The sequence below is a fragment of the Myotis davidii genome, unplaced genomic scaffold (assembly GCF_000327345.1).
Source record: "Myotis davidii unplaced genomic scaffold, ASM32734v1 scaffold161, whole genome shotgun sequence".
NCBI classification, from domain to species: Eukaryota; Metazoa; Chordata; class Mammalia; order Chiroptera; family Vespertilionidae; genus Myotis; species Myotis davidii.
This window is the reverse complement of record NW_006291567.1, coordinates 1,233,369-1,238,878: the sequence shown is the minus strand read 5'-3', so window position 1 is coordinate 1,238,878 and position 5,510 is coordinate 1,233,369. Positions and strand designations below refer to the sequence as shown.

The window sequence follows — 5,510 nt, the reverse complement described above, 5'->3', positions numbered from 1 at the left end:
CCCTCTGCCACCCGGGAGCAGGCCTAAGCCAGCAGGTCGTTATCTCCCGAGGGGTCCCAGACTGCAAGAGGGCACAGGCCGGTCTGAGAGGGACCCCCCCTTCCCCCGAGTGCACAAATTCCAGGATCTTTGTATTATCTTAGAGGAGACTAAAGCTATTGATTATCTTTAGACATTGAAAAGGTCAGTAAACATTGTAATTTCTATAGTAGCTACTAAAAAATAAAAGTGAACTATATAATTTTCTAACTAATGGAGGAGGGAAAATGGATTTCAGAATATTTAGTCAATCTGAAAGAAGGGAAGAAAAATAAAGAATGGTTAGGAACAATAAAAGATGGTAAATTTAAGCACAATACAAATCAATGATTCATTAAATATAAATGGACTAAATTATTCAATTAAAAGGCAAAATTATCAGACTGGAAAAAAATAAAAAATCCAACTATATATGCTAAATATGCTATTTACAAAGACAACTAGAACATGATACAGAAAGTTGGAAAATAAAAAGATGGAAAAGATATGCAATGCCAAAAGAAAACTAATATGTTTATACTAATATCAGACAAACTATACTTTAAAGCATTACCTATAAATCAAATGGTTCACCCATAAAAGGTTCAATTCAATAGGAAGACTGAACAAATTTACATGTGAATGCAACTAATAATATAACCTCAAATACACAAAGCAGTATTTTTTACAGAAATCAAGGAGAGATAGAAAAAATTCAAAATCATATTGAGTGATAGTCATGCATCTGCATCAGCAATAGATAAAATTCAAACTAAAAAGTCACAAAAGATATAGAATATTTCAATATTTAACCAACTTGACTTAAAGACCATAGAGTACATAATCATTTCAAGTGCACATGGAATATTTATGAAAGCCAACCAAGCCAGAAAAGAAGTTTCAAAAATGTTTTTACAGAATTGGAAAAAGAGAAGGAGAATGTTCCCTGACCACAGCACAAGTTGTCACAACAAAAATTAAATTGTTATTAAGTAAATAACTTATGTGTCAAAGAAGAATTCATAACATATATTAGAAAATATTTGACTTGATCAATAATAACAACACCATAATTAAGACAGGGGATAGAGTTAATGATCTTTAGAGTGAAATTTATATTTTAAATGTACATATTAGAAAAGAGAAAGGCTTAAGATTAATAAGTTAAACTCCTCGGGAAGATTTAAAAAGAACAGCAAAATAAACCCAAAGGAGAAGAAAGGAAATAATAAAAATAAAAGCATGAAATAATGATACAGGAAAAAAACATAAAACAACAAAGGTTATTAACAAAGCCAAGGCTGTTCTTTGTAAAGACAATTCTGGCAAAATTAAGAGGAGGGGAGGAAGGAAGGAGGGAAAGGGAGGGATGAAAAGAAAGTGTAAACAAATAACCAATAGAAAGAATTTCAAAAGCAACTTAACTGAAGGTGCTATAAAAATGATAAAAGGATCTTAGGGACAACTTTAGTAATGTTGGAATCTAGATAAAAATGGGCAAATTCTTAGAAAAATATCTTACCAAGAAGTAATCAAGGAGAAAGAATAAACCTGAATAGACATCTAACCATTAAAAGTCTCAAAAATTTTCCCACAAAGAAAACTATAGGCCCAGATGTTTTCACATTTGCTCTATCAAATACTTAAAGAATAAGAATTCCAATCTCACAAGAACTCAAAAACTAGGAAAAGAGCATAGCCTAACTCATTTTTATCAGGCTAGCATAACCCTGGTGCCAAAACCTGACAAGGAAAGTCTTCACAGTTTTACCCATTTTATAAATCAAATGAGACTATTTACAAAATTCTCTGGAATGCTCACAAAAATGTCTAGCAGCAATTTTTAATCTTGTAAATTGGGGTCATTTGAATAAATATAGGACAAAATGAATTATTTTGAACTTCAACAACAACATTTTTGGAAGATGAAGTCACCAAGAACTAAAGCCAACAATGCTGTAGTAAGATAAACAGCATCCCATATGAAAGAAAAAAAATACCACAAAAACAAACAAAAAAACCCACAAAACAATGTCCTAAAAATGACAGAAACTGGGTTAACTGGTAAGTGCTGGATATGAACTCCCAAATGGCAGCTTTGTATGTCATTTTTCATAGCATAAAGTAAAGTCAATGGTGAACTAGACAGGATGATTGTAATATAAAGCTTTCACATCTCTAGAAGCAAATGGAAGGAAAATTATTTGTTTGGTCTTTACAGTGTAAAATGATTTTCTTAATAAGCATTAAGTGCTTTCTAAAGGGAAAAAGTAGTTTTATTCAATAAAACAAGCGAATCAATATCAGACATCAAGATTAGAAGTAAAATATGCCATTAAAGTAAATGAATATTCATAAAACCTTGTGAAAGGTGTTATATTCTTCAACTCCCTTGCTTATCTCCAAATTTCTCCTACTTGCAATCTACCATCCTCGATTACCCATGTGCAAATTACCCAAGGCAAAATGAAAGCCTACTTTATCTCCCTTCACTCTTCAGGATCCTCTCCCAATGTTCGTAGTAAATGTGTTCAACAACACAAACAAGCAGAAATAGCCTAGGATACAAGAGCATGAATGGTAGAGCCATATGCCTTTCTTCAAATCCAAGCTCCACTACTTACAGTGTAACCTTGGCTTGTTCCTTAACCTCTCTGGACCTAAATTCTTCATCTGAAACAGTGGAGGTAATGACTGGATCTACCTCATAAGGTTCCCGTAGAGATGAAATGAAGTAATATATTGAAGGTCCTAGTATAGTCAAGAAATGTTAATACAAACATAACTAAAAGATAAGTTTACAGTAAATGGGCTAACTGTAAATAGATTTTAGAATTATTTTCTGCAGTCATTCATCTGTAGAAACCTGACAAGGAAAAAACCAATATCTATTGAGGTGCTATTATATGAAAGGTACTATGCTACAGACTCGAGATATAATAAACAAGACAGATATCTCTCCTGTGTGCAAGAGCTCACAGCCACTACTTAGATTAATTGGCCATTGATGTGGCCAAATAGTGATTTTTTTAAAACTTAAAAAAATGTTTCTGCATGCTTTTTCTTCATGGTCCATGAGACTCATCTTGGCCTGAAAACAAAACAAGGCACCAGAACACAATATCTTCTTCTATATAGACTTGGTCTCCACCTCACCCTAACTCCCACAGCATGCAACTCTACCCACAGCAGGCACTCAGAATATATTTTTAAATTTATTTGGTTCCAAATCAGTTGCTGCACAATAATTCTATAAATAAGTAGAGAAGAAAATAGCAGACTCTCTTTAAAAGCATCCTCAAGGTATTGATTTGTAATGGGGTGATGGGAGCAGGGATGGGACAGAAGTACATGGTTTATATCATTAGAAGATCACATTTGAGAGGCAGTGAGGTACTAAGGAAAGCAAACCACCCACCAATATTCTGTGCCCTTTCTTGCTTTTGTCATCACTCTATGCCAACTCCTGCTTCAAGTTCCAGCTTGGACATTCACTAGTTGTGTGACTCTGCACAAGTATTTTAACATTGTTTATAGCAATAACTCATTAGCATTTATTGTAATAACTATATGTTTTTATAATCTAAACAAGAGGCCCAGTGCACAAAATTCATGCATGGGGGAGGGGAGGCTACCTCAGCTTGGCCTGCACCCTCTCACAGTCCGGGACCCCTCGGGGGATGTCCACCTGCTGGCTTAGGCCTGATCCCCAATCCTAAATTGGCAGGCAGACACCCCTCTCGCAGTCAGGACCCCCCTCACTCCTTACCACCTGCCTGCTCGCTCCTTACTGCTCAGCTTGCTGCTCCTTAGTGCTGATACAGAGATGGGAGAGGCTCCCACCACTGCTGTGCTTGCCAGCCATGAGCGCAGCTTCTGGCTGAGTGGTGCTCCCCCTGTGGGAGTGCACTGACCATGAGGGGGCAGCTCCTGCATTGAGCATCTGCCCCCTTGTGGTCAGTGTGCATCATAGTGACCAGGCGTTCCAATTGTTCTGCTGTAACGGTCGCTTAGGCTTTTATTATATAGATGGAACTACCTGACAGTCAGTGTGCCTCCCTGAGGGGTCCTGGATTGCGAGAGGGTACAGGCCAGGCTAAGGGTCCCCACCAGTGCATGATCAGGGCCAGGGAGGGACACGGGAGGTTGGCCAGTCAGGGAGGGACTGCGGGAAGGCTCCAGGGAGTATCCAGCCCATCTCGCTCAGTCCCGATCCACTGGACCCCAGCAGCAAGCTAACCTACTGGTTCGAGTGTCTGCCCCCTGGTGGTCAATGCATATCACAGCGAGCAGTTGAGCGGTCTTAGCATATCATTAATATATTATGCTTTAATTGGTTGAATGGATGACCAGACACTTAGCATATTAGGCTTTTATTATATAGTATTATAATAGGATAATTATAATTTAGAATAATTATCATAAGTATTTGTATTGTTATAAGATTTATATTATTTATACCAATGAAGTCCCAGAAATAACCACTATTTATGAGTCTCAAAGGAAACAGGAAATATACATCAATAGTGGCTTCAGAATTTCTATGTAGAAGGGAGTTAGGAGCAGAAATCTCATTGGGAGGAGCCTTTAGAAGCTGCTGCACACAACACTTTAGGTAAGAGAGAGAACACTTAAGTGTTTTATTTCAAAACAGAAGAAGAGCTGTTGGAAATAAGGAAGCCAGTCCAGGGAGAAAGAAAGGGGAAACAGTGAAACAAAATCCCTAAGAGTTCTATGTACTAGTAAATGATCACTCTCCTTCCCTAGATTTTACTGCACTATGTCATTTCAAAATCTGTACCTACAAAAACAGTGGGATTACAGAAAAGAAACCGTTCAGCCATGGAATCCCCAAGGAAAAGAAAATGTCTGAAGAGAAGAAGGCTCCAAGTGGGTGGGAGTGAGGAGTTAAAAACAAAACAAACAAAAAAGTATACAGCAGTTAAGGGGGTGGGAATTTGGAATGAAGGAGAGTAATTTGAAAGGGAAAAAACACACAACCAAACAGTTCATTATTTCTACATTACCTCTTAGAAATAGCCTCACTTACCTGACAGGAAGTTCAGGAGGAAAGATGGAGAAATTCTGCACAAATCTGAAAACAAAGAAAAGAAAAAAAATAGATGAATGGAAAGTGGACCTTTTTAGCACCATAATGCTTCAATACTACAGTCAGCTCATCAAGCAGAGGCTGTACAGAGTCCTCTGCTATATACCAAGGCTTGAATTAGGCAGCAGAGTTACAAAAGAAACAGAGGATGCAAACCCTGCTCTTAAGGAAATATTACAGACTGGAAAACAAGCCAAAGCCAGTTTGGGGGCTGACCTTGTTAATGCCTTAGTAGCATTGTATTATTGCTCAGTCTCAGGCTTCATTAACAGCATCACACAATGGTATCCTCTCATGTGAAATATAAACATAATAATTTTTAAATCAAGATTTGCAAGAAGAAACCATCTACAGGGTGATCTTGGAACCAACTAAAAACAGA

General features: G+C 37.2%; 1 protein-coding gene across 3 annotated transcripts in view; it reads right to left on the bottom strand.

The window, feature by feature from the left end:
* ADGRG2 (adhesion G protein-coupled receptor G2) overlaps positions 1-5,110 on the bottom strand; it is an 80,064-nt gene extending 74,954 nt beyond the window's left edge. For all 3 annotated transcript variants that reach the window (XM_015564878.1, XM_006765124.2, XM_006765126.2), the window contains exon 1: positions 5,069-5,110. The gene's annotated coding sequence lies outside the window, so the exon portion shown is untranslated. The remainder of the gene's footprint in view (positions 1-5,068) is intronic.
* Positions 5,111-5,510: the final 400 nt, after the last annotated feature.